The sequence below is a fragment of the Poecile atricapillus genome, chromosome 14 (assembly GCF_030490865.1).
Source record: "Poecile atricapillus isolate bPoeAtr1 chromosome 14, bPoeAtr1.hap1, whole genome shotgun sequence".
Taxonomy (NCBI): domain Eukaryota; kingdom Metazoa; phylum Chordata; class Aves; order Passeriformes; family Paridae; genus Poecile; species Poecile atricapillus.
In genome coordinates this window covers 6,465,235-6,489,250 of record NC_081262.1, presented here as the reverse complement: position 1 = coordinate 6,489,250, position 24,016 = coordinate 6,465,235, and positions in this window count along the sequence as shown.

The window sequence follows — 24,016 nt, the reverse complement described above, 5'->3', positions numbered from 1 at the left end:
AGAAAAAACACCATGGTTATTGAAGATTTTTGGTTCCCCCACAAGAACTGTGCATCCTCCATTTGATCACATGGTCTGGATGCTTTTGAGTAAAATTAAATAAGTCTTTAATGAATACTGTAGTAGTCTCAGCTTCTGCTCTTACTTCACTTGCTTAAAAATTGTACTGGTCTCCCACTCCAAAAAGTCTGGGGATTTGAGAGATCTGTGTCCTCTTTGCCAGTGTTAAATTAGGGCTTGATAGGAAGATGTACACAACATTTCTTAGAGCAGAGTGCATGTTTTCAAGTTCCACTGAGATTAGTGAAGTGTGTTTGTGTTAACCTTTTGGTGCCTTCACTCCCACCTCCACCCTCTGCCTTAAGCACTTTGGTAGGGGTGTGGAAGTCAAAGTTTCAATGTGAGCATCTTGGGAGGATTTCCTCAGAGATTTGGATTCATGTGTGGATTGTTCCTCACCATCAGGGTGATGTCAGTTCTCAGACAGAAACTTATCCAGGTATTAGTTCTGCAAAGCAGGAAGAAACCAATCATCAAGAGACTGCAAATCAATATGAGCACTGTGATGACTTAATTTGATGCAAGAACGGGGCTTCTCTGGCTCTTGAAACTGTTGAAAGTGCGGATTCAGCTGGGCTACCTGCAATTGTTAGGTACATGTTTCATATTCCACATCTCCAGGAACAGAGAAACCTGGCATTCACCTGGGTCCCTGAATTGGAAATGGGTCTAGAGTGGGCCAGTTTCTTATTGTTTTTACTTCACAAAGTTTCTTTAATTTAGAACATCTATGCTGTACCTCACAGAAGAGATGAGATACCCTGTCATGCTGTGTCCCAAACACAGAATAGAAAGCCAGTCTATGCTCCCAGGAGGCTGGATTCTGTGTGGAAATCAAGGAAAAATAGGTAGGGAAGGAAGCACAGGGGAGCAAAGGAGTTAACATTGGTCAGACTGAGAGGGAGTGGTATTGGCAGTGGCTGAACAGTTGTTGTCTTTGTGTATTAAGCTTAAAATGAAAAAATGTTTTGGAAAAGAAAGAGGGATTATTAATGCTGTCTGGCCTTTGTTTTTACTTATCTCTGTGAAAATATTTTCAAAAATATTTTTAGTAAACAGAAAAACCCTTTGGAGCAGATTGCTGCAGATGGTTTTGCTTAACAAGCTGCATCTGTCTGAAGATTACTAGTACTATTAAGTTGCCCTTTATTCAGCTGATCTTTTGAGATGGAAGCCCATGTGTGATAATACTGACATATGTTGATATTAATAAGTTATCATCAATATAAATAGTCAGAATTGTATCCATGCCTAAGACAAGAAGCAGCACATTTCAGCAGCTCACTGAGGCAGGGATATTAGCCAAGGTCCAGTGGAGTCAGTGCATTGGGTCAGAGCCTTGCCCCAGGAGCTGTCTGCCTGCACATCCTCAGCAAATGTCATTCCAGCAGCCAGAACAGCTCCCAGCGTGGCTGACATCCACAGGAGCTGCTGCTCAGGGAATTCCTGAGCTGCTTTGCACTCTGCTTGCTCCTCACGCTGCCCAGGGGTGGTGTTCAGCCCCTTTTTTTGCTTTGTTTTCTTGTTCTCTGCATCACTCTGAGTTTCACAACATAGGTGATATAGTTGCAATAGAGCTATTATTTCTGTCAATATAGCAGGGTGTTTTTATAACAGCTTTTAGTGACTAAGACACCAAAACTTCACAGATTAAAAGAAAAAGTGGGTTTTTTCCCCTCAGTAAATTTTTGTATAGATTTTAGTATATATCTATGAAGATGTCTGGAATTCAAACTTTAATTACTCAGGTTTTTTTTATAGGTCAACATCATTATTTTGAATGTTGCTTTCCTACTCAAGATTGTGTTTCATATGTAGTGAAACACAGGGTAAAAGTTCAACGATAGCCACAAAAGGGTGAATGTTATATGAAATATTTTATCAGGGAGGAAAATTCACCATTAAATCAATTTATTTAAAGTTTTGGTGGATTTTATCCCACATTGCTCGTAAATAAGTACTATTTACTCAGTAAAAAAGAAAAGATGTAAGGTTAATGTAAAAATTATTGGTTGAATGTTTACAGTCTGTTCCTTGTAAGTGGTCAGAATAGATTTGGATATTAATCACTCCAAACATTAAAATTAGCAATTTTAAATTTGAGTCAGAGTGGAAAACTTTTGCAAATTTAGTTTCAAAGATGGATTGTTTAGCCTTGTTGAGGGCTATTGAAAATCTGTACGTCTTCTGCATTACCCTTGGGCAGACCTATTTCATAAAGTCTTTTTAGCCTGTTGACTTCTTTTAAAAGCAGAGACATAGAAAGAGTCAATAAAAGAAATAGTCCCTTAACTAAGCTAGTTGGATTTATATAATAAAGATGAAACAGAAAAGCCTTTCCAGGATATTGAGCCACTAGACAGACTCCTAAGGGGTCTAAAATACTTGCAGGTTGCTGATCTGCCGGCAGATCTGTAAGCACAAACTAAAGAACCACACTCCAGTTAAGGTGGCCTCGAGGCCAAATCTGTCTGATGTTGCAGCAGCTTTTCACAGGGGATGACTCAGAGGATTCAAGTAATTCACATTTTCATTCCACTTACAGACTGGGGGGCATGATCAGATGTACAAACCAGTGGTCTTTCAGTGATTTAAAATCCTACTTTAGAAGAAATGACTGGACCCTGCTTGGTTAAGGACACGTGCTTCAAGTAACAGAGTCACAGCATTTGGAGGATCCTGCTGTGTGGAGGAATGGCTCCAAAAGACAAAAGATTACTTGGTGTTTCCTTGAGTCACCCTCCTCTGTAGGAAATTTCAGAAGTCTCCTGAGCAGAGTTGTCTGGAGGTAATAGAAATTACTAGAAAGGTGCCAGCAGTAGGATTGAAATATCAGAGCTCTGTCATGGATCACTGTGGGACTTGGCCAGTGAGATGTCCTCCATCTCAGCCCACCCCTCTGCAAAGAACTGCTTATTCTCCATCACAAACTCCTGGGAAATCATCATACTAAACAAAGAAAAGCTAAATATTTATTTCTTACTTTCCATCTCACTTTGAGCTCGTGTAAGAGGGAGAGTATGGCTTGTTTCACAATGGACATGAATGTTTCATCATCTACATGGAATTGTAGATTATTGGGTGATATTAGAAAGGACTAATTTTTTTCAGCACTAGTCTCAGCTTTGCAAAATAGCTCTTAAGTGGATATTTTAAACCAATGGGGAAAAAAGTTGATATATTTAATATGTTTATATATTAATATGTTTAATATTAATTGTTTATATTAATTTAATATAAACAATTGTTAATATTAATTTAATATTAATTTAATATTAATTTGTTTTAAGTATATACCCCCACAAAGGTGTGGCCTTGTTGGCTGAAGTGAAGCACTCAGAGCTCATCAATAAATGCAGTTTGGTAGCAAAGCCATTCTCTCCTAGAAGAGTGGAGCAAATACCTTTAGAGTCTGTAAAGAGAGGATATGACAGCGAGAAGTACCAGAAATATGTGCTGCTCAGCATTGATAGTATAATGGAGATATTTTCTAGGCTAAAGATCTTTAATTCATGGAGGCTTAAGGGGAAATCCTGACCATATTGCAATCACTGTTTTTCAAATTAGGATGGCTTTTAAATTTTGAAACAAGGAAAGGAACAAAACTCCAACAAACAGTTCAAATTAAATTATTCCCATTTAAATCTGCTACTGCTGTCTCCAGATCCTGACTGATTCTTAATGCAAGGAATTTGCAGCATTTTGAAAAGGGTGAGTGTTTTTGCAGATGACATCAGTGTAGATGGTTTTTGAGGTGCTGCATATCCTCTATAGTCCTTTGGTAGATTTCAGCAGACAAAGGTCCTTTTTATGGCTTATGAATGTTGGTATTTATATTCAGGAAATAAGTAGCTGAGAGAGAATCTTTGTCCACTCTGCAATTGATTCTTATAATCTGTTCTCATGCTGAACATTGCAGCATCAATCAAATGAAAAATGAAAATCACTTTTTCCCTGAGCTGTTAACAAGTGCCATGAAGATGGATGTACAGATACAGGTTTGAACATGACTGGCATGGAAATCTTCAGGGGGAAACATCACAGGTCAGAGGGTTGGCAATGCCAGGAGCAGCCTCAGTTCAGAAATGAGGAAGACCTATATTCTGCTTTTAAAAAGGAATAAAAAATCCATAGTGAGAGTAAATAATGACTGAATTGTGGAAGCGTTTTCTATGGTGCAATGAAAATCTCTGTGTGACTATGTGAGAGCTCCTTGGAAAGGGACCTGCTGAGACAGAGACTGCAAGAAGGGGTTGAGTTGTTGTATTATGCTGAACTCATTGATTAGCAATTAGATATTGCTATTGATAAGGTAGAAGAAATCCTCAGGTTTTTTGCACTAGCAGCCTGCCTGGTTGGGTACCTGGCTCTTGCTGCTGGGCCAGCAGTAGATATTAATGTGCCAATATATTGGTGAGACAGGTCAGTGTAGCAGAGACACAGTAATGGTTGCATCTCAGGATTCCCAAAATATACTTTTGTGTTTTGTTGCTGCCCAGAAACATCCAAGATCAAATTGTTTAGGTGATTCAGTGAAGCAAAAAAATGCTGAACTTGGCACAGAGCCAGGCTGTTCACAAGGAAGAGGGAATTAAGATGTTGTTATGATCAGCATGGGACACCTGGTAATGCTACCAGAGTTTTATTCTTTCCCTCATTTTCAAACTCCTTGTTCCTCTTTGTAATGGTCACTGCAAAACCTCAAAGCAGTGCTGAGAACAGCTGATGATTTTTTACTTTTTCTGCCTTGTGAGTATTTATTAGTTTGTTTAAGAGAAACGTGTTTGGCATAAAACAGGCAGGGAAGAAGACCTTAGACTGCACTTCTAACCTGTACTGTATAAAAAATATGTAGCTAAAGAAACCTCTGTGATATCAGATACTATTTGGACACTGCAGCGTGCTATAATTTGAAATACATACTAATTCCCCCCTCCTACTAAACAAATATTTGTGGTGTATCCAGCACTGGATGTGGATACACCATGAGGAAATAGCATATTTTTAGGAGAACATTTTCTGATTTCTCCTGACTCTTACATTATTTTTAAAACTAAGGGAGCAGACAAGTGCTATTGAAAATGTGATTGTGCCTGAACCGAGCAAGAATAAATCAGGTTCATGTAGCTCTAGATTGACTGTTCAGTATTTGACTCACTGGAAAGCTTTGCATCAACTTTGATGGAGCATATTCCATAAAGTGAATTGCTTTAATGGTTGTCAGCTTTTTCATGGCAGCTTGATGTCAGTCACTATCAACTGTATTTCTAAAAATGGACTTCAATTTTAATATCACTGTGATGAAGGTGGGAAAAATATTAATGTATCATAGTAATTAATGCTTGGCATCATTTTTCTGTAGAAAAGAGCTGAAATGTTTATCTATGGAAGTAGTTTTGATCTACACTTTTCTAGTGTCATCACTTGTCCTTTGCTGAGAGATTTCTATGGCTTCATTTGGGGTTGCTCAATGGTGGGAATTTTGGTCCAAGAGTTTGAGTGTGAAGCAAATGACACAGTTTGTACAGGTGAATTTTAAAACTCATGTTTTTTGGAGGAATTATCTTAAATAGGGATCATTTGGCTTATCCTCATGAGGTTTTTCATATTATGAAATCCATAAAAGAGAACCTGGTGTAGTTATATAGTTTCCAGCATCCAATGTCATCTGAAATTGTTATTTCAGAGCTAAAAGTTTCTGAAAAGAGTCTGAAAATTAACTTGGCTTCATATTTTGTATCATTTGATATTTCATATCTAAAAATTTAGGCTTTTTTGCTTTAGCAATTACATGCACTCTGCTGTCATCTTGGGTATAGTTGCCTGTATCTGATATAGAAACAAGATTTCAGTACCTAAAAGATTATTTCAGGAGTTACTTCACATTCACTTCATAGTAACTGAGAAGGAATTTGTTTTGTGAACCTTAAATTTAGGGGAAGGAAAAGGACCAAGGGTCCAATCAGAAACTGCAGATTCTATTCAGAAGCATCATCACAACTTATCTATATACAGTAATTATCATCACAACATTTGAACTAATCACAAGTTTAAGAAATTTCTTTGTACAATGACCCCATAATTGAGGAAGGTTTTTTCATGTAAACCTAAAGATAAATTTTGTATTACAGCAGATAGGTTACTGTTCTTTGGAGCCACCAAAATGTCTAATTTGTACTGAATTCAAAAGGCTCCTGATAAGATCATGCACTGAGTCTGTAGAGGGGTAGATAAATTCCAGTTCCAACTCCTGTGGTGTCCATATTCATGTGTCTCTAGTGAATGGGATATTTCTGAATTCTGCTTCAAATGCATATGCAAATTGAAATGAAATTGAATCATCTTTTAGAATCTGAAATTCTTAAACTGAATGGTTGGAAAAACACATGTATTCATCTGCATCTTAGAAACAGCTTGTAAAATTAAGGTTACTGAATAATCTTATATAATCTTTGACCTTTGGTGATAAAGAGGTTGTGGCAATTCTCAATAATTTCAAGGATACATCTGAATTTGAATTTATTCTGAGTCTTTTCAGCTTTCTGTGGAGCCACCTCACTTTAAAAGACACCTTTTCAAGGTGACCAAAGCAAACTTAGCAACAGAATATTTTGATCAGCTGATCATTCTTGTTTCCTTCAATTTTTTCCCCTTATTTTCTTCACACGATTTCTCTTGTGGTTTTTGTGGCCAGTACTTATCTTGTCATTTTCTGCATAACCACTTTTGGTTTCCTAGACATTTTTATTTAACTTTGTACTACTCTCCTGTGCCTGTAAATTGATACATCATAAATAAATCAGGCTGTGATGTGAGTATGAATAAGATTTAAGTTGACTGTATAGTCAATGTCATTGCAAATGATAAAGGAAACAACCTGTAATCATATTCTGAATATGGATTCTTAAACCATTGGTAAATGCTAATAAATAAAGCAAAGTCAGTTTCCATTATATACCTTTGTTATTTATAGATACACCCATATTACTAAAATATTTATAGAATGAAATGTGAAAATGTATTTGCTGCTCATCTTTCATCAAGAAGAAACTATCAATAAAAGCAAACACAAAGAAATTAAGAAAGTGCATAAAAATAAAATAGCTCCAAGAAATTTTGTCCCTGCTAGAAAATTCATCAGGCAGGCTGAGCAGAGTTTTGTCCCAAGTTTGAATCATTCAAAATTTGCCTGTTTAGTGGCAGGGAATTTCTCAGTGTCTGATCTGCTCATGTTCACACAGAAGAGAATCAGGGCAGAATAAAGAGGGTTAAAAGCTTTGTGCTGCAGGGTGTGTGCCCAGGGGCTGTGCCAGCTCTGTGCCAGCTGGGCACACTAGGCTGCAAGCTCAGGGGAATATCTCCCTAAATCAGCTTTTCCTCCTGCTCCATGAGCAGATTTAAGTGATGGTTTCTATTCTGTTGCAGAGAAACCCTCCTCATCCCTCTGTCTGAGCTGTGTGATCAGCAGAGGCGCTGCCCTGGGGACACTCCTTCAGTTTAAAGGGTGGAGGTGGCTCAGAGCTCAGCTCCTGCTGCTCACCAAAGCTGCCTCACATCACTGCAAACCTCCTGTGGTGGCAGAAAGAGTGAAGGAAAGGAAGCAGGCAGGTGGCTTGGCATTGTGTAAGGGCAGGTGGGCAAGGAGAGAGTTGCAGTGAGTGGATGGGAAAAGGGTGATTCTGTGTGAAAAGTGACTGCCCCATGGTCAGTACTGGGAAAATGTTGCAGTAATTTGAAGACCACGTATTGCTTCTTAAGTCTTTGAAACTGGTTATGTGCAGCAACCAACAGGCAGCTTGGTGTCTTTTCCATGGCAAGGCCCATGAGAAGGGAACTGGTGTCTTACCAAACCTAAAGCAAAGTTGTAGAAATAATTAGTCTGGAAGGTAGCACACATAGTGCGGGACTTGGCTGTTTCTAATCAAATGAAACAGATCATCCAGTGATTCCTTCTGGAATCTATTGATATAAAGCAAGTGCAAAAATAAAATGTCATCCTGGAATATGGGTACCTTGGGTTAAATTGATTCATTTTCTCCTGAAACAAAGGACAGCCAACTGACAAAACAAGTTGATGTCTAGAGGAGAAATGTAGTTTCCACATTTTCTTTGAAGCATTTCACTCATTGACTCTGTCAATTGAGGGGAAAGATGAAGAAGGTGAACACAGTATGTGCTACATATTCATGTCCTGGAATCCAGTGTGTCCTAGCCAAGTGGGCAAGTCAGTGTGCTGATACCAAACCCAAACTCTTCAGACAGAAGTTCAATGTTGAAATAAGGTATCTGTGAGTCTGGGGAGATCGAGCATCACCAGCTGAACCAAGTACTATCTAAGCAGAATGTCTGTGATAAGACACCACAGAGCTGACACAGAAAACTCTGGTTTTGTGTCTTTCACTGAGAAAAAGAGCTAAATTTTTTTCTGCTGGTCCTTGTAGGTTGCTGTTTCTAAATAGACATGGTGGAGCTATTTGATTTCTAGTCATTTGTTCCTTCATGGGATGTAGATAGAAACTGAAATTCTAATAACATGGGCCATGTTATCACCACGGTAATGAAATGCCTTGTCTCAATTTGTGAGTTTTTGTTTATCATAAAGAATTTCATTGCTTTACAGGGAACAGCAGGTGAATTTGCTTACATAGCTAAAGAGGAAACAAGGGCTGCTTTTTACATAATCCACTGCAGATGTTATCTGGAATTTGCTTCAGAATACATTAATATGGCTTTTGTAAGCAGTCTTATAGCTGGCAGTGTGTTTCAAATACCTTGGATGTTTAACTTGGGCAGGAGACAGCACCATTTGCAGAAAAGTGATAGCACCATTTGCAGAAGTTGCTTTGTAAATTCAGTCTCTGGTCAAACTGCATGCCCATAACTTCCAGGAAAAATAAATTAGGAAATGCAGTCCATCACATTTCTGTGAAGGGTTAAATGGGGCAGCTCAGGAAAATCACTGCACTGAATTCAGCAAGGCTTGAGATCGAGAGAACGATGGATGGTGCAAGCAGTGGCTTTGGTGCTTCAGGGAATCTTGTTTTCTGCCAGGGCCTTTTGAAAAAAGGGATGCATGCAGGAGCAGGTGGGTGGCTTTGGGTGTGATGAGCCAAGGTGTCTTCAAGATGGACACAGTTGGTTGCAAATGGGACGGGGTGATAAAGCCATGATGAGTCCCAAATGAACGAGACAAGGCACCCCTGTGATTACCCCAGACACTACTGCACACTGTGGAACCCCAGCTGGTAATTCATGCTAAAATTAGTGTCTTATCTAGAAAGATGATCAGTATTGAGTGAAAAACTTCAATAATTATGGAAGTGCTTTAACAGGTCAAGTAAGGGCAGCACAGCAGAAGAAATTAGAACTGACCTTAATTGAACTATTGAGTTTAGGAATCAAAACAATGCTGAACAGGAAAATGAAAGGAATAAACCCTAAAAAAGAAAAAGAAAACCAAAGCATTTAGACATGAATATTATTTTAAAAACCCTGCGTTTTTAAAACTGATGTGTTTACCATCAACATCTATGTGTCTGAGTTTGATGTATTAAGTCCTAAGAGATGAAATTCTGAGACAGTAATTGTTTGTAGTGGGGTATGAGACAGAATTAAGCTCTGCTTCTGGTAGAATATGCAATTTAAAGAAAGAACTAACGTAAATGGTGTTAGAAGGAGGTAGTGATCATCTTTGTGAGGGATAATCTTTAAAAAAATATCCATGAAATTATAAAATTAATCATTAACTCTCCAATGACAGTTGATAATAGCAATACCTTCATTGGACAGATTATGAAGATCTGCAAAAAAGAGATTTCATATACATTACACAATTTCTAGAAGGTTAAAGGCTGCATGAAAACCTTTTAATTATTAGAAATAATCTAGGCAAGCAACACCTCCTCCTCCCCATTTGTAGCACCACTCAAGTGCCTACACAGTCCTATTCTTTTCTAGCCATTATGGACGTATTAGGTAAAGGTACACTTCAGAAATAGGAAGCTATATTTAAGGAATCGTGTCTCATTTCCCAGCTCTCTGTAGGTTTTCAAAGACAGCATTGCTTATATTTAGTAGCAGTTTTACTGAAAGAGAAGAAATACTTCTTTCAAGAGAGATTGCCTTTTCAAAATGTTTTCCAAAATAATTTTCAGTCCTCAAGAAGATATGCTAAGAATCTCTAGCAGTGCCCTTGCAAAGGAATAAATGATGGTTGGAAGGGGCCAAAGGCTAAGACAAGGAGTGAATTTGTTACGTGGTTTGCTGCTGAATTTTATGTGGAGATGAGCTGATTGAAGTGATTGCACCAATTCCTTTGCTGGTAGGAATTTGTACTTTTGTACTGAGCATTAGGAGGCTACTGGTGTCTGTGTACAGGCTGGCAGTTTTTCTCTAGGGACACCCTCTGGGGAGACAGCCCAGATATTATATAAGCTGCCTGTGTCTCTCCCACAGCAAGAACTGCAGGCAGAAAGCGGGAGGTGATGGTCTAATTATTTGGCTGTGAGTTGAATCGTGTGTGACACCAGCATGAGCTAACAGGAGGGTCCATCTGGTTCCCATAACCAAAGTCCTGGCTGATGGCAGCACAGGCCTTTGAGTGCTGCCCCAAGAGTGGGGGAAAAGGGTGATGGAGATGCTCAGGGGCTGGAGGACTGGATTTGCAATGAGCTGAGGGCCCAAATATGAAGTGGAGACAAAATCAAGTACAAATGCTAAGGGCTCTGTGCAGCTGGTGGAGACACAGGCACAAGCCCATTGCTGTTTGTTTTTGGTTGCGTACAAACAGCTCAGTGATTTGGAGCTGTGGGCAGATCTGCTTTTAAGAAAAACATAGAAATCAATTTTCTGGTTGTTATTTGGGGGTTTATTTACTGTTGCTGAATTTATTTATTTCTTAACTTGAGCAATCCACCAAAGGCCACATTACAAATACTATTTTAAGAAGTTCTTTCCAAGAATTGCCTATTACAACATTTTGCCTTTCACTTACAAAAAAATGAGGAAGGAAAGGACTTGGAGCACTTAGAATTCCTTATATAATCAATAGTGAGCCTTTGGATATACAGTAAATATATTTATATAATGAGCCTGCAATAGCTACACACACAGCACCATGGACAAAATATTCTGCCTCTGAAACACTCATATTTGAAGTCTACATGTAAGCTGTACTTGAGATTTCATTAACATAAGACAAGCAGTATTAATATAAAGTAATATTATATTCCAGGGCTGAAAGTAATGAAATTACCTCACAACATTATAATTTGGCATTGTAGCTCCTTCCCAAGGCTGCCAAGAAAGTGATCCATCTTTTTGTTATTGCTGCAAGATAGAAACATTATCAGCTTTACTGGGGTAGTTAACACCTGGTGTGGAGGAATGCGCAAGTCCTGAATTCTGATCATGTGAGAAAGTGATGATATTGGTATTCAGGAATATTCTCTGGAGTGGGTTTTTGTTACAGGCTGATTTTCATGTTGCAGTATTTAATCATTTATAGTATATTTCTTACACCATTGTTCTTTTCTTTTTAAGCTATGAAAGATAATTGTATCTCAAAGAAGGGACTTATCTCTCTTTATCTAGTCCTCTTTGCTCTTCAAGCAAAATTATAATGTGGATTTCTGATGGCTGGTTTCAGGCAATAGATTATTTTAAATCCTAAATAGAGAAAGAGGCTTTAATTTCATTGCAAGAGCAGCCAGGATAAATTAGTTGGGAGGGGAAAACCTCAATAAATGACTTATTTTTTCCAAGGGTAATTATCTTTGAGACTATCCAGGGTAAGGAAAGACTTATTGACTAAGCAGAATTGTATTGCTCTGGGGTTTGGGGTTTTTTTAACTTTTTTTTTGTATAAAAATATTTCTAAATTAGATATCTGTGAATATGTTCAAGACATCTATTCCTGATAACAGAGAAATAATTTAAACTGTCTTTCACTCTGCCCTAACACTGCCCCTGAACTAGCTCCATCTTTCATGGGATAAAATCGCCAGCAGTCCCCTCCCTGCTGCCTGGCTGGGGGAAGCTGTGCAAGCTGGCAGCAAGCGCCCACCACTGCACCCTGCAACTCCTCAGCACTCCACAAACCCGCCAGGGAACAGAAGAGAGGCACAGAACCCTAAAATGACAGCACAGACACTTGTCTGGGTGCCATAGAAACTGCCACTGCAAGGAAGAGCTTTCCCTTCCTTGACTTTGCCATTCAAATACTGGGAATGCAGAGACTTTATAGAGAAAAATGAAGGTGCCCATGTGTTGTTTCCATGTCAGGTGATTGTCCATTTGCTGCAGCTTTCCTTTGCTTCTTGTGTGGGATCAGCTGTCTGCTGATGTGTCTGAATGTCCAAAGCTCGTGTCTCTGTTCTCTCTTGTGTGATGAACTTTGCTGTCAGAAGCTCTCATGGTGTGCTCCTCCCCAGGGCTGGGCTGCAGGCAGTCCATGCAGACCTCGGTGGCTTTAGGAGCCTTTTGAGGCTTTAGGAGCCCTGTGAGGCTTTAGGAGCCCTGTGAGGCTTTAGGAGTGAGTCCTGTGAGGCTTTAGGAGTCCTGTGAGGCAGTGGGAGCCCTGTGAGGCTTTAGGAGCCCTGTGAGGCTTTAGGAGCCCTGTGAGGCTTTAGGAGTGAGTTCTGTGAGGCTTTAGGAGCCCTGTGAGGCTTTAGGAGCCCTGTGAGGCTTTAGGAGTGAGTCCTGTGAGGCTTTAGGAGCCCCGTGAGGCTTTAGGAGCCCCGTGAGGCTTTAGGAGTGAGTCCTGTGAGGCTTTAGGAGCCCTGTGAGGCTTTAGGAGCCCTGTGAGGCTTTAGGAGTGAGCCCTGTGAGGCTTTAGGAGTGAGTTCTGTGAGGCTTTAGGAGCCCTGTGAGGCTTTAGGAGTGAGTCCTGTGAGGCTTTAGGAGTGAGCCCTGTGAGGCTTTAGGAGCCCTGTGAGGCTTTAGGAGCCCTATGAGGCTTTAGGAGCCCCGTGAGGCTTTAGGAGCCCTGTGAGGCTTTAGGAGCCCTGTAAGGCTTTAGGAGCCCCGTGAGGCTTTAGGAGTGAGTCCTGTGAGGCTTTAGGAGCCCTGTGAGGCTTTAGGAGCCCCATGAGGCTTTAGGAGCCCTGTGAGGCTTTAGGAGCCCTGTGAGGCTTTAGGAGCCCTGTGAGGCTTTAGGAGCCCTGTGAGGATTTAGGAGCCCTGTGAGGCTTTAGGAGCCCTGTGAGGATTTAGGAGCCCTGTGAGGCAGTGGGAGCTGCCCTCCTGCCGTGCCCGTGGCTCTGGGCCCTGCTCTCTGGGCCCTGTGCTCTTTGCATTGGCAGGGCTGGATGTGACACCGAGCCCTGGTCCTGGCCCAGAGCGCCTCCAGCAGAAAGCTCTGGATGCAGAGGGAACCAGCAAAGCCCTTGCACAGCCTGGGAGCTGCATCCCTCAGCAGAAATCTCTGAGTATGGGTGCAGGGAAGGCAGGAATGGCTCCAGGCTGCTGGAGCAGTTGTTGTGTGCAGTGAGTGTGTTATGGGAAGGGTTCCCAGGCCAGACAGCTGTCCACAGGGTGCTCCCACACCTGCGCTGAGAAGGACTTGGTAGAATCCAGGACACACTTCAACATGACAAATAGCTTCCCAAAATGAAACCACAGGGTTTTGCTTCAGGTCAGCAAGCTCATGCTCAGGTGGGGAAATCTTTCATTTGCTCTAGAACTGCTATAAATGACAGTTAAGGCTTGTTGGACTTTGCCTTGCCTTTGTCTGATTTCCCAGGGCTATTTGAATTAACCTACTCAGTGTTGAATGAGGGGTCACCAAAGAATGCTTTTTGCTGCAGTTGGTGGCTTTCCAGCTAAAAGCCTCCAGCAGTGGAGTTAATATGCAGTTTCTGTATCAGGATGGTGGGGGGAGATGGACTGATGTTCTTTCAACGACTCCTTGTAATTTCCACAATGTGCAGAATTTTTTTAAACTGAATATCCTAAGCTAATTTTGAAAGGAAAGTTCTGCTTTTCTGGATTTACTCCCACATTTCATTTAAATAAGTTATTCTTCACCTTTTGTTCCAGGCTGCTGTGCTCTGTTAAATGCTACTTCAGAAATGACTGCCTTTTACTGATGGGTGAAATAATCTCTGTGCAAAGTCTGGAAATTATTTTCAGTCAGGGAGGTATTTTAAGTTGCTTTGAAGTGAGAAGTGCAGGATAAGGGGGATAGGCAGTGTGTGGGACTATGAAGTAAGTATTATGAGTTTATTGGCTCCTGATATTTTGTGCTTCATGGGATATTGAGAATGTCTCTTTCTTATTATTGCCTGTTTTTTCCAAAAAGATGTCACATTATTTTTCCACAAAACCTGAAAGAGGCTGAATGAGACAAATATGGTCATGGAATCACAAACCTATTTTTTATTAGCTCAGTGGGACAGACATGGGCTGTTCCCTGTGTGACTTCCTTTGAACACACATCTCAGATAAATCTAACAGTTTATATCGGAGTAATGAGCAGACTATACTGACATCCCTCTCAGACACCAAGATGTCTCAGACATGTGGATGTGAAAAGCATGTTGCTGTTCATGGTGGTCAGATGCACAGAGGCACAGATAATATTCCATTATCTGTGCTGACAGGCTCTGACACTCAGGAGAACACTGTGTTTGACCTGAGGCCATGGAAAAGGCTTCCAAAATTAATAGATGGAACTGAGAATGTGAGTAACTTAGATGGAATTATGTATCTCACTTGGTGAGAAAGTTAGAGTTTGGAGTTTTGGCTATATTAGTGAATAAGTGACAACATGAGTCCTCCTTCTCCTTCTCCTTCTCCTTCTCCTTCTCCTTCTCCTTCTCCTTCTCCTTCTCCTTCTCCTTCTCCTTCTCCTTCTCCTTCTCCTTCTCCTTCTCCTTCTCCTTCTCCTTCTCCTTCTCCTTCTCCTTCTCCTTCTCCTTCTCCTTCTCCTTCTCCTTCTCCTTCTCCTTCTCCTTCTCCTTCTCCTTCTCCTTCTCCTTCTCCTTCTCCTTCTCCTTCTCCTTCTCCTTCTCCTTCTCCTTCTCCTTCTCCTTCTCCTTCTCCTTCTCCTTCTCCTTCTCCTTCTCCTTCTCCTTCTCCTTCTCCTTCTCCTTCTCCTCCTCCTCATGTCAGGGGGTTATTAATGAAAATAAATTACTTATAATTTCATTATTGGATGGGTTGACACTTCAAAGACCTTGAAGAGATACTTCTTCAGCCATTTTGCATCTTGTTATCCCAGCATACATAGCTCCTTGTAATCTGTTAATACGTAATATAGATAAGGAAAAATAAGCATCTTAAGCCCAAACACAAGAACAGGTTCTCTCTTCTCAGTCTCAGTCCTGGGGAAAAGAACTGAGCCACTAGTGTCACCTCGACAGTCAGGCAGCACCACGTCTTTGGATGCGACTGGTGCAAACACCTGGCTCCCCAAATGGTAAGAGAAGGTGCTTCCTTTCCCATGCTAATCGGTGTCTGGGCCCTGCTCTGGTATGAGGGGTTGTGGTTGTGGCGCTCCCATGGCTGTGATGGGATGTGGGTGCCTCTGCCCAGGAGAGTGCAGCAGGTCAGAGCTGTCCTGACACCTGCTCTGCTGCCAGGGAGGGCTGCCAGCTGCTCCAGGACCGTGTAGCTTCAGCACTTACATTAAGAGTGACAGAAAGAGTGATTTCCTAGCACTGCTGGTTTCTGCTGTGTGTGCTCTGTGACAAGCCTGCCCCAAGGACTGCTGCCTGGGGAATGGGGACAGGGAGAGGCAGGGCCTGCCAGGAGTGCCCAGGGGCTCGGTGAGTGTCACGCAGGGGTGGCACCGGCCTGAGCATCCTGGGCTTGGGAGCTGCTCGCTCAGCTCCAGTGCCTGCTTCTGGCTGCTCCACAACCCAGGGATTGATACATCCTGCTCGTGGAAAGTGATTCTGCAGTGTGGTTCAATTGCAGCTTTTGTGTTATTAACTCTAATGCTGAGTGAGACACAGTGCAATTCACATGTTCAGGTAAAATCAATGCTGTACTTGCTCTGATCGTGGTGGTTGTTTCCTTATCTGGTCCAGACATGTGCTGAAAGAAACACACAAAATTGGTCTCCTTGATAAATCTGGCGTTCACAAAATCTTAATAAAATTTAAATTAAAATTAATCTCAATTTCTCCTTAGTGCTCCTGTAACCTGTATGCCTTTAATCATCTGTACTGTTTACTGCCAGTTCAGTTATGAGGTATAATAAGTGAGCCTAATGCTTTAATGTTTGTTACTGGCCTACTTTCAAAATCCCTTACACATGCAAGTTGGATACAATTTAAACAAATGCTGCATAGAGTCATCACCAACATCACCAATGCCATTCCCTTTATTTAACCTACCAGCCTGTACCCCCTGGGTACAATTCTTGGAGTTAAAACCAATAGAGATCCAGTTTGTAGATTGCTATTGCTCGTTAGCTTTGCGAGTATGTCATAATGCCAGGTCTCTAGTCTTGCTCAAAGTAGTCTTACTGCTAGTGTTAGTCTTAGCCAGAATGCATATTTTAAAAAAACTGGAGATTTGAGTGGTGTGTCAGTGTTGTTTTTACAGTACAGTGGACCAGAAGAATAACTGCCAGGCCTTTCTTTTTTTCTTTTTCTTCTATTTTTTTTTCTTTGAGTATTTCTACATATTTGTGCTAAACCAGAGACAATTTCTGTTTGATTCTGCTGCAAATATCTTGCATCCTTTCTTGCTCTCCTATTACTTCTGTGTCTCTTTTGTTTTGAGGCCTTGATTCTGTGTTTTAAGGTTTGACAACACCTAACCACTGATCATGTTGTAATAGCCTGTAGAAAGAACCTTTTGATTCATGTGTATCAAAGTGTGTGACTAAACCCTCACTGTATATTTTGCTGGTGTCTGGTATTAAACTCTTTATGCTTTAGTCACACATTAAGAAGTAATGCATATATTTTCATAACTGAATTCAGCATTCTGGCTCTGCACTTTTAGAAGGGAAGATGACGGAAGACAAACATTTCTATTGACTGGCTGTGATGTGTGATCTCCCAGTCAGAAGTATTTAGAGTTTTTTGTTTAGAAGAAAAATGTTCAGAAGGAGGGAAAGAGAGCTGCTAAAAGCAAAAATTGCAGCTATTTGCTACTCATTTCAAATCTTTGTCCCTGATATAAAGCTTGGAGAGATCTTTTGCTCTGCATGCATTTAGTTGATTTAATGTGTGCATGCATTATATTCTTGTCCTAGTTGTAAGCATCTTAATGTAATTTTAGGGGTTTTATTTAGGTAGAACTCTTGGATGGGTGTCTGTTTGTGTCTGAGTTGTATTATTTCTTGCCTTTTATATTTCTTACTTGCCATTGTATTACCAAACTTTTGGTTTAGGTTTAGGCAGTGAAAATACAGCAATAGTGAAAATTTTTCTCTTCATACAGGGCTCTTGGAAATATAATTTAGAGGTGCAGACAGTATTTTTTTCCTGTTTTGAAGTCAGTGAATCATTATTAGTAGCTGACATATTGATTAATATCTATTTGTAAACCTTCTAAATACAGGTTTTTTTCAGTGTGTAATTTGCTTGAAAGGAGTTCCAGAGGAGGTTCTGGACCAACATCCAAAGCTGAGAGGATGGGACAGTGCCCTTTACTCAATTTGCCAGATTTTCTGGGCATTCTCTAGGACTATCTCCCTGCCTTTGAAAGCTTTTTAGCTAAACCTCCTCAGACTCTTCTAGAGAAGAACTCTGACCTTTGAAGTGCAAATGGTAGCTCAGGAGCATGCCAGCCTTGGGGTCAGATGGAATAGTTTCTATAGCAGTGGGTTCTCCTGTTGGATACACAAAAAAGTGCCAGCAGGGAAACCAGAAACGTGAATTGCCATGGAGATGAACACAAACTCGGCAGAGGCGCTTTCAGCAGAACTGTCTCCTTGGCAAACTCATCAAAATGAAAACTTTTTGTGGAAACATATCAGTTGACAGGAGGAAGATCTTGGAACAGATGCTAGCTTAGAGCCCAGGATGTTCAAACTGAGCCATGAGGGAACCAGATTCATATCTTTACCCTGAATAACGTTTCCAAACCCTGCTCTTTTTGACTTTGCCTTCCTTTTCCTCTAAGTAAAAAATGTTGAAATCTTTTGAAATCTTTTTGTTTGGGGTGGAATTCATGTTTCCTGATCCAGGTCATCACCTTGGGAATAGTGACAGGGAAACCTCATTTTGTCTGTCTTTAGTTAAAGGAAGCAAGCCAGGTTTGCCATGTAACAGCAGGTCAATAATTTAATGCAGTTTCTTTGATTTGCATTATTGCTACCAATAATTGCTTTGGTCAGGCTTTTGTCAGAGTGGCTGAAAAATCAAATTCTATCTGCTCAGAGTTTTTACCAATATTGCTTCCCTCTGAGGCAGAACACAGGAAATTGTATTAAACACAAAGAACAGAGTACCAAGGTTCGTTCTGGAAGTGAATATGAAACTTAGGAATGGAGGAGACTGTGGATTTGTCTTTGTTGCATAGCTCAGAAGAAGGAAAACAGATGAGATGGAAAGGGAGTTGTTTTGGAGAAAAAAGTATTGATGGGGAAGAAAAGCTAAACCCCATGGTTTGGGATAATACTCAAAAAGTTTCCAGTCTTTTGGGTGACTAGCTGAAATGAACAGATTTTTTAGAGGCCTTTCAGATTCAACTAAATCTATTGAAATTTCAGAGGAAGTGAAGAAAGTTTGCTTTCACCCAGGAGGATAACTTTGAAAAGTAGTAGAAAGCTCTTGTGTTCCTCCATCCTCAGAGAGCAACGGGCTGCGCATTCCTGACAGGAGTGAATGTGGTAAGGAGCTGCTGTAGAAATCCAGGGGAAAAACATTTACTGTTTTGTGGAGCTGAAGAAGCCTGCAACCTTAGAGAGCTCTGAGTGTCCCATCATCAAGTCCTTTTACAGCTCCTAGGAGGGCAGGGCTGCAGGAGCTCTGTCCTCTTGCCATGCTGCAGAAAAGCACAGGCTGGAAAAACAAAAGAAAAAAATCTCCTGTGGTAGCTGATAACTTGCATTTAATCTGAGATATAGCAGTGAAACAGCAGTGCTGGATCCCAGATACAGACTCCTGTGGGATGGCAAATGGCTTTTCTCTGTCCTTCCTGAGAGATGGAAGAAGTGGGCAGATGTCCTGCCAAGGGAGCCAGGGCAGTGCAGCTCCCAGCAGAGGCAGAAGGAACTAAACACCACCATTGTATTCTTTGCCTTGACTGCTTCTTGAGTACAGGCAGTGTACAGAGAGGAGATATTAACTGAGAATTGAATCTCCTAAGAAAATGTCTTCAATTTGTTCAGCTACATTACTGCACTGTTGGTTTGTTCCATAGAATGCTAAAGAGGAGATGGTTTTGTTCCAATTTCTTTTTTTTTTTCTTCTTTTTTTTTTTTTTTTTTTTTTTAGGAAGAGAAAATGTAGCAATCTGCAGGGCTTTGGACTGAGTGCTAGCCAGGGTCAGGTGAATGAAAGTGAGCCTCTCCTCTTCTGAACACATATCAATGAAATATTTCATTTCAAGAAAGCTGAAATCTTCCCCTAGGAAGAAAATCTTTATTTTCATACATTTTAAACCTGGGTTTTGACTGTTACTTTGGAAATGGTATTTTTCAGTAAAATAAGAATAAATAATGAAAAAAAGTTGGGAGCTTTTTGTCCCATCCTTCTTCACAACACAAAGACACAGCCAGAAATACTTCAATTTGAAGCCAAACAAACATTTTTAGTTTAGAGCCAAATAATGCTTTTCTTTTGTCCAAATGAATATTATGGAAAATATTGCTGCATTTTCAACATTTTCCATCTTTGCCTGGCTTTGCCTTTTTTTAAGATGAACTGCCATATAAAAGAAATCACAGCTCAATCAACTCTCATTCCAAGTTTTAAGGTTAGCAGGGAGACCTTTTATTGTCAAGTAAGTCTATGCTCACTAAGTTCTTTGGAAATAGGCACTGATGTTCTCATGGGGCTGTGTTACTTCAGACATGCAGCACCCTTTGAAATAAATAATCCCAGAAAGGCAGAATTCATTGTATACAAGGAAATAAAAAAGGAAGTTATAAGATAAAGCATCCAGATTTGATGTGAGGTTTGTTTCTTCTCTTTGTGAAAGAAGAGTTGAGCTCTGTTGGTTGCGGTGGGTTTTGTTGCAAAAAACAGCCCCTGGCACCATGAATTTACTTTGGAGCTGGAGTTTGTGTGTGGATCCCTCATGTCCTGCAAAGGCTGCTGCTCATGGCTCCTCCACCCAGCCTTGTGCTTGGGCAATATTTGTAGAAATCCAGTGCCTTGAGACTGCTGCCAGATTTGGTGACATGAACAACCGGTTTCATATCAAGGGAAGCACACAAATTGTGTAAGAAAACAGGAATCTGCCTCCAAATTGAGGAATATTGATTTTGGAAAGTGATAAACATAAGTGCATGCTGAATAACGTGGGAGGTGAAAACTGTGCAGTTAAAAGGGAAAACGCTCTGGGGCTGACCACCTCTGGGTAGGAATAGAAGTCACTGCATTACTTTTAATCATGTTTTCAACAACCCTCTTTCTTCCTCTCTGCATGATTCCCAGGAAGACTGGTTTCCAGCTTTGACACTTATTGTTAGATGCATTAAATTAAGCAGTGTAAATCCAGCCCTGAGAATTTACCATTTGTCTAGCTTTGTGCAGCAGGTGGGATTTCACTGGGCAGAATTGATGCCGGTTTTTCTTCCAGGACCATTTTGAAATGTGTGCCTTTTCAGTCACCAGTGTTCCTGTTTTCCCCTTGGCAAGGCATATGTCTCGCTAAAGAGCCTGTTTGGAGGTTGTTGGTTTAGACAGTCCTTTGCTTTTAGGTCTGATTTTTTACATACTTATCTGTCCCTTTTCACAAAGCCACTGGAATTCTGGGCTAAAGTCAACACTTTGCTTCCCTGGCATCCCCATCCAGGAGGAGATGAGCCTTTCAGGGAGGTGAGCATTGCAGATGTGATCTAAGCACATTCAGGACTGCAGTGTATTTCTCTGGCTGCTCTTTGCCTAGAGAAGCCTACAGCAGTATGTCTAATTTATGTCCATGTGTGCATATGTTTGAGTGACTGGTAGGAGGACAAAATTCCCTAAGACTGCTCACATCCCTTCCCCTGGAGAGGGGTGATGGCAGATGTTCCTTATTTGTCCTGTTGGAAGGGCTGAGCTAACTGTGGGCATGGAATCTTCTCATTGCCATGGTAATGGATGTCTTCTAGAAAATGTGATTTCTATCATATAGTTGGAGAGTGCCTTTTATTTAGATTTCCTGGAAAGGTTTTACTAAGCAGATTATTTTGACACTTGCTTTTGCTGCTGTCTGTGTTACCATATCAGAGAACACTCACCACACTGTCCCCAAGGAAGCAGCAGCACCTTTCGTGGCCATGCACATTTAATATAAACTGTTTGCAATGGCTGATGTTCTCACCTAATTTCAGGGCCACTTTCTTCAGGAAAACATATTACTGAAGAAGTGCTGAATAATTTACAAGATTCACATCTAATTAATGCGAGAGAACACCAGGAATGTAAACCCATGGTACTTGCTATTCTTTTGTGTTTCATATTAGTCTGACAAGCACTTGCAGAGCTTCCTCTCCAAGCCTCTCTGCTCTTCAATGTTGAAAACAAATCTAAACAACATTCCTCAACTTCATGTATATTTTTCCATGAAAACCACTTCTGTTTATATTATGAAATTTGTAAGCTCTCATTAACTGGAAATGGTTTAGATTTATTTTTTTTATGTTTGTGGTGTTTCTCACAGCTCATATTATGAATGATATTACATTTTGCATTACTCTCACATTGGAAATCCCTCTAGCTATTCACTCAATGATCAATACAGAGCAATGTCAGGGCCAATGTTATCTCTTACAGCCTATGAAATATAGTAATTCCTTCTTTTCTCCATTCTCAATCCTGCCTGTTTTGGTAAATTTTTCTGGGTCCAAGGTGTGAAAATGACCTTTTGGCATCAGATTGAGATTAAAAGTCCCTTCTTGCTCTTTTTTTTTGTGCAAAAGCAGCACACTACAGTTTATATGACTTGGATGAATCACTTAATCTTGGTGGGTTAACTCTCAGTTTGCAGATAACATTGTATAATTTATCTTTTATGATTTTTTAGCTAAAAAAATTGTAAACTAGTGACTGTCTCATAAATTTTTTGAAAAGTTGAACCCCATGGAAATTCAATCTTTGTCTCTTTTTGTCTTTATCATCAACTTCAAAGCTCCTCTTCTTTCACCTGTGTACACACACACATCACCTGGATGTAATATGTGCTGAAATGTACAATGTGCTGTAAAATGTTTGTGAAATGTGCCTGCATTGGGTGCACTGGGTCAGGCTTTGATGAAAGGTGTCTCAGTAAAGTGGAATTGCTCTTCCCCTGCTCACTTCTGGCACAGCCAGAGATGATGAGTTTTTGTTCTGATTGCTGTCTTGTAGTTTAATAATGGATAACAAAGGAGTAAAATATTTTTAAGTAACCCACATGTCACTGGTATTGCTGTTGTTCACAGAGTACTAGAGGGAATTCAAAAATACTATTGGTGCTATATAAATAATTGATGTTGCAATCTTCAGGCCAGCTGTCCTTTCATGAATTAACAGTTCAGGGAGCACTGCCACTTCGTGTCTTTGGGAACACAGGCTCGTACATGATGCATCAAGAGACACAGAATCAATGTGAGTTTGGATGTGGAGTTGTGAGGTACCACTGGAGTCACTGCTGGCACAAAGATACCTCATAGCAGGAGACAAAGAAATGCTCCTGTATTGCTCAGTTTACAGGGGTGGGAGAGAATGACTGTGAGGTGTTGCCTAAGAGGAATAAGAGCAGTCTCTGCAGCATTGCTATGATATTGATGCACATCATCTGTGTGACATTCCACTGAAGATCACAATGATCAATGGGACAGTACAAGATACATTGCCTTTCCAGAGCTGCACTCCCGAGGGGACCCTGGCCATGTTTTAAATTCTGCCTTTAAAGGGCTGGAAACACATTCTGCTGTAATGATGCATCGCTGAGAGCAGAAAAAAATGTAGTAGAGGTAGTAGTTATGGCTCTAACTGTGCTCTGCTAAATTTGAGAATGATCCATTATCCTTGACTACAGAGAGCTCTTGAAATTCTGAGTTTTAAACTGTGCTGCATCCATGACACAAAGCAATCAAAACCAGAAAATGTAAATAAAATACTCTGTGAAAAAGTGAGTGCTGAGGATTTTCTGAGATAAACAAGTAACAGAAAACCGAGTTACAGGAATACAAACAAATGGCAGCTTTAGTGTTGAAATTACCCAGATTTTGCCAGTTCCAAGTGCAGCTGTGCTATTTAGGTTCAGTTCGTTTAAAATAAAAGAATTTCCTTGATCACGGAGTTCTGCAGACATTAGAGTGGTGTAATAAATAAATAAATAAACAAGCCCAGCCAGGGAGCACAGATGCTGCTTAATGTGGCAGTGTATTAAAGTTTACAGCTACTTCTTTTAGACTCTTCCCTGGGGTGCCATGTGTCAGCCTCCCGGAGAGGGAACTGCAAAGTCTGATTCACTGACGTATTAGATGACATCTGTGCTTGCTGGCTTGGATTAGGGATCCTGAATCAAAAAGATGTTGATCTGCCTTACCAGCGCTAAGCTGACACGAGGTTATACAGCTTTAGCTTGTTGGCTTTTTATCTGGTTGTGTTGGATGCTATGAGTCAGCACTGGGTGGCTTTTTTTGCTTGGGGATTGCCGCTTTCCTGGGCAGGGTAAGAGGTGTGAAATGGGTTTGGCTGTATCTGTCACCTGCAGGGGAAGAGCTCTGCATTTCACGTGCTCAGCTGAAGGAGAAATGCAGGGATAACTCACAGGTGGGCAAAGGTGGCAGCTTGTTGGGACAGCAGCTGCTTCATGTGAGGTTAGCTTGGGTATAATGGTAAGAAAGTTCCCTCTTAGG